The following is a 6,000-nucleotide window of genomic DNA, read 5'->3' as shown; positions in this document are numbered from 1 at the left end:
TACAGCCCTAAGCCGTGGTATATTAGCAATATACCATAAACACCTGAGGTGCCTTATTGCTATTATAAACTGGTTACCAACATAATTAGAGCAGTAAAAATAAATGGTTTGTCATACCCATGGTATAGGGTCTGTTATAAACTGGGTGGTTTGAGCCCCGAATGCTGATTGGCTGACAGCCTTAGTATAGCAGACTCATATGACAAAACATTTATTTTTACTGCTCTATTTACATTGGTAACCAGTTTATAATAGCAATAAGGCACCTCGGGGTTGTGGTATATGGCCAATAAACCACAGCTAAAGGCTGTGTCCATAAGAACAGCCCTTAGCTGTGGTATATTGGCCATATAGCACACCCCCTCGTGCGTTATTGCTTAAATATACCACGGCTTTCAGCCAATCAGCATTCAGTTCTCGTACCACCCAGTTTATAATGTACAATAGAACATTCCCCATTAGCTTCCACTTCTTGGTTGACAGACACACTTTCCAATAGCAAGGAAGGAGGCGGGATTTCAATATCATCTCGGGAGAGAGGTTCATGGACAGTGGACCTCTGCGCTCGGTTGGTGCTGAAAATATGTATCGGCTTCGGGCACCTCCGTACAATCTACCTGCCGATATCGTTCGTGTCTTGGATTAAAAAACGCCTAGCCGTTTTCTCAACACATGCACCGAAGGCCTCGACCAGTGAAAACGAACAACTTTAGATACTTATCTTTTAGGCGTACACTGTGCGGTAATGGAGAAGGACAATGTAGCTATCTAGCCAAATTGCTAACACAGAGGACCCAGCACCAAAACTTCGTATGGAGATTAAAACGATTATCAATCTAATCTATCAACGGAGGACATTCACGCGATTTGGGATTTATTCACTCACGGAGCCGGTGTGACTCCATATAGCTAACGTTACAGGTAAATGGTTAGCCAGGTTTGTCAAAATGCTGTTGTTATAATGGAACCTATGAGCTAATGTTACTGTAGCTAGCTGGCTCAAACGCTCAGGTGTTGCCACCAAGTTAGCAGTTTCCTATCGAGTTAGTAGTTAGCCACCAGAAATGGCTAGCAAAATATCCACTCCATTCCGTACCACTACATTTTAACAGTGGTCTTTAGTTAGTCATAGACTAGTAACGTTAGTCAATTAATAGTTGGCTAAGGTTACCATAACCGACTCTCACCTAACACTGTAGACAGTAACGTTCATGTCTATATTATTTTCGGGGCAAAATCGGAGTCAACGTCCATACAGCATCGATGTGAGGCTACCGAATATTTATTACTTCGACCTCAAACGAGTTGTGGTTTGTGTCATCTCGCTTCGAGCAAAAGGCCGGACCGTCGGAGCACATCGGGCTGTGCCGCTGCGTCGACCCCGGGTTTGAAGGTGTCTTTTCTCAACCTAGACAGGAGAGTGAGTTCGGGGATCCGTTTTGAGGCCTATACGAGAGAGAGAGAGTGGAACCGCAGCGATACACACCCCAAAAAATAGACGGAATGGGTTTGTCAACGAGAATGAGAAAGGGTTTCAAATCATATCGCTTTTTTTTCAATGAACACAAACAAACCTTTTCGATCGGTTGACGAAGCTTCGGTATCACAGATTTACTAGAATTGTATATAGCCTACCTACCCATTTTAGATTATCCAACCATTTGTCAGCCTTTATGGTTTTTCAGACTACATGAATGGAATAGTTCGCTACCCCAGGTGTGCCAATATAATCGTGGGATTACATGAGGCTCAATGCCTGTGTGTGTCAAACCATATACACAGTTTGGAGGTGTGCTAGCTAGTATTTACCAAATCCAAAATAAGTCGCGTTTGTGATTTAACTCCTTTCACTGTTATTGTCCCCCTGGCTACATATGCAGCATGATGTCCACCTCGTAATGTCAAATAACATGCTGCACTCAGGCCTATCCCGTGGCAGACCAGATACCAACCTGCCGTTTTGTGTGGGGGTGTTGCCCAGCCCTAGTAGCACATGCTTGTATGGTAACACTTGACAGGGGATCCTGTTGAGGACTGAACACATGATTGTCATCTCCCCTTCAGCTATTTAGATGGTGTTTTGTTCCTTTACGTGCACAGGGCATGCACGTGTGATTCTGCAGGCAGGGTCCACCTTTGAAACTTGGGAAGCTTGCAGCATGAAGGATGGATAAGATGCAAATGAGCGTGAGGTCACAGTAAGATCCTCCCTGTAAGGGAAGGAAAGATCATTCAGAGAGGGAATATAGAAGGTGCATGTATCAAACAAAAGGAGACGAGGAGAGGAAGCTATTCAAGAGTATTGGGTTTCAACTAGCTTCTGTAACCACTGAGTCAGATTCCACAGCCACAAATGTGATTTTTGGTCTTAATTTAAGGTCAGGGTTAGGCATAAGGTTAGCAGTGGGTTTAGGTTTAAAATCAAATGTGAAGAAGAGTAATTGTAGTAATGGGTGGGTGTTTTTCACTGTATCGCGATAGAAGCTAGTAACTAACCAACAGCTCTACTCATCATGCATCAAACAGAAGGCGATGAGGAGCTGAAGCTATTCAAGAGTATTGGGACACATCCGATCCTCACCTCCATTCTGATGAATGGGGACTGAATGATACACTCAGGGAGAGAACAGTGGTACTCGTGTGCCGCTGGCAGCGGATTCCAGGCTCCGTGGAGCGACGACTCACTCTGGGCTGCAGACCTCTGCCACCCCATCGATCTGCCACCCCATCGATACGCACACAGTCCATTTGAATGCAAATGTAGGCACTTCTCCTCAACTGTCCCCCCCCACTGGTCCAGGAGAAGTTGTTAGTGGTGGTGTTTAATGTATTACGGTAACCAGGTTTCCGTACAACTTTTTTATGTGAGGTAAAGTCCATGTTGGATGAAACATGTCTATACAGTCCTGACGGGAACAGCCAAGTTTGTCGGTAAAACTTGTCAAATGCCGGCAAAAAAACAAAATACGCAAGGCGAGGTGGGATCTTTTTGTGTCTGTAAAATGAATTGTGTAAGAAATGGAGGTGGAGATGCCTGTTTGCAGAAATACTGATATAACTTCCGATATGATGGTTAACTTGGAGCCACGTGGTGATATTCTGTAAGATCCTCCCAATGGGACTCTGGGAAGAATGCCGTTTATTAGGTTACAGATGAAAGAAATGGTGAACTTTACAGGGTGGCGCACGTGATGAGCTTGGTGCTCCTTTCCAAACAAACATTTACATTTTTTTGCTGTCTTATTCTGCTGACATAATTGATGCTTGACTGCGGATGGACAAATATAAATAGTCTGCTATTTAGTCTATAATAATCTCATCGTGGAGGCTGTACTATACCGGCACTGTATCTGCTAGCTATTGACTAGAGCGCATGTATCAAGACCAGAGGAGGGAACATTGGCTATATAGCGCAATTTCTTTTGTCACAAAACCACCAGTGAAGTTGGAAATATGATTGGAAACCCATTTAACTTGTACTTTTTATGCGGTACATGGGAATTTAACCGCAAAAGTTATTTTTATGTGCACTACGGCTGGTGGGGAAATGCGCATATTGTTTTTATTCAGATTATTATTATTTTGAATATTCTCATGGAAATATGTTGCCAATTGGATGGAAACCTTGCGAGTAAAGAGAGGAGCATGTGCCAACAGTCGTGGCCGGCTGGGTGCTTCTGCGGCCGATGAGGGAAGGAGGAAACAGTCATTGTGTTCATGGGTGGACTCAACTGCCTTGTTTATTGGGTCTGTGTGTATTGTATCCCACAGTATACACTCATTCTTTCCACCTAACCTCAGTGTTTTGTTTGTCATCGGTTCACTTTTGTCTCAAGGCCCCCTTTCCACAGCATCCGGGGCAGCTTTGGTCAGACGTCTCCATGGAAACCAATTGAAGCCAAGTTCTTTTGGTCAGGGTGGGGATATCTCACTCACACCTAAGAAGTGATAAGGGAACGAAAACCTGAGTGTGTTGTCGTAGTTGCAGGGTGGTCTCAGCGTAAAAAATTAAGTTTAAAAAAATGGATATATATATATATATATATATATATATATATATTTATTTATTTATTTTACGAACAGATGACGAGATGGCCGGGTTTTCGTGACTTTTTGTGCGGTAACGTGGACTCTTAACAAGGTGATGAAGCTTTGTTGCTCCAAGCAAATGAGGACGTGTGGAAAGGTGCAGCAACACACAGAAATATAACCTATGACAGCACATGCAGTCAGGAGGAGAGGGGAAGATGTGCATCAAAAATAATATACCTTTGAATTGTATTGTTATTTGCTATTGTAACGGTTAATATGGAGGCTATGGTCATTTGGCTGGCCAATTACCATCATCCAAAATTCCATCGTGTCACAGCCCTACTCAGATCATAAGTATATTTTATTGCAAGAAGGAGCTGTAACGACTTTGGTTTGTCAGATGTGTATATTGTTTCAAGCACCAGATGTAGTGTGACAGTCAAGGGGTGTTTTCTGAACAAATTAAACAATGTACTTCATTATTCCCCTTGGAATTGGAATGATGGCTGAACATGTAGAGACAGAGAGATGGGGAGTTCAGTGTCCCTGAGCAATGAGGGCATGTAGCCTAGAGACAGACGCACAGCTGTTGTGCACACACGTACACATTTCCCAAATAATGATGGCTGAAAACGTAGAGACCGAGGGATGGGGAGTTCAAAGCCTCTGAGCAATGAGGGCATGTAGCCTAGAGACAGACGCACAGCTGTTGTGTACACATTTACACTGTTGCGTCCTGTTACATTGTTCCCCGCTGAGTGTGATGATGTAGGTGAGCACGCCCTACAAGGAAGGCATCAGCTTGTTTTACCCAGCAGCCACCTGAAAATAAGAGGAAATGATGTTGATCATGAGCTAATCCTCGTGGAATCTGACTGTGTCAGAATAGGCTAGCTCTCTGTTTCAGTCTCTCCCTCTCAGGTATCGTCTGTGTCGTCTGTCGTCTGTGTCTTCAAAGCATCTCCTCGCCTCCTCAAAACGCATTGGCGGAGAAGGCCTGAGGGGAGGTACCTTGGACCTTCTCCCCTCCAATGTGATTTGAGAAAGGTGAGGAAAGACGAATTGAGAAACATTTCCAGATGAAGCAGCTAGTTTGTTGGTTGAGTCAGTGGGAGGTCCTCCACAGCTAGGTCAATGGTCCAGAAGTCAAGACTTCTCCTGGACAGTGGACACCAGAGAGAGAGAGAGAGACACTCGAGACTTGAACACAGGCCCGTTTAGGAGAATACTTGTAAAATGCATCCTTGATTCCTTGAAGTTTGATGACAGGTTTAACACGATTACGGTAGAAAAGCATAAGTGAAGATCGATAGGTGTACGCCAAGGTTCTATTACATTACTTTTGCAATGTAAGTTTTGTAGTAGATCCAGACTACAAATATACAGTGGCAAGAAAGTATGTGAACCCTTTGGAATGACCTTGATTTCTGCTTAAATTGGTCATACAATCTGATCTGAGGTCACAACGGTAGACAAGCACAGTCTGTTTAAACTAATAACACCCACACAATAAAGTTTTCATGTCTTTATTGAACATACTGTGTAAATATTCACAGTGCAGGGTGGGAAAGTATGTGAACCCTTGGATTTAATAACTCGTTGGCCCTCCTTTGGAAGCAATAACCTCAACCAAACATTTTCTGTAGTTGCGGATCAGTCCTGCGCAACGGTCTGGAGGAGTTTTGGACCATTCCTCTTTACAAAACTGTTTCAGTTCAGCAATATTCTTGTGATGTCTGGTGTGGACCGCTCTCTTAAGTTCATGCCACTGCATCTCAATCGGGTTCAGGTCAGGACTCTGACTGGGCCACTCCAGAAGGCATATTTTCTTCTATTGAAGCCATTCTGTTGTTGATATACTATTGTGTGGGTCGTTGTCCTGTTTCATCACCCAACTTCTGTTGAGCTTCAATTGGCGGACAGCCTTACATTCTCCTGCAAAATGTCTTGATAAACTTGGGAATCCAT

General features: G+C 43.6%; 1 protein-coding gene across 1 annotated transcript in view; it reads left to right on the top strand.

Moving 5' to 3' along the window:
• Positions 1 to 503: 503 nt before the first annotated feature.
• LOC135507763 (palmitoyltransferase ZDHHC5-A-like) overlaps positions 504 to 6,000 on the top strand; it is a 57,176-nt gene continuing 51,679 nt past the window's right edge. The window contains exon 1 of the mRNA XM_064927393.1: positions 504 to 921. The gene's annotated coding sequence lies outside the window, so the exon portion shown is untranslated. The remainder of the gene's footprint in view (positions 922 to 6,000) is intronic.

The sequence above is a fragment of the Oncorhynchus masou genome, chromosome 21, assembly GCF_036934945.1.
Source record: "Oncorhynchus masou masou isolate Uvic2021 chromosome 21, UVic_Omas_1.1, whole genome shotgun sequence".
In the NCBI taxonomy this organism is placed as follows: Eukaryota; Metazoa; Chordata; class Actinopteri; order Salmoniformes; family Salmonidae; genus Oncorhynchus; species Oncorhynchus masou.
This window is presented reverse-complemented; position numbering and strand designations above follow the sequence as displayed.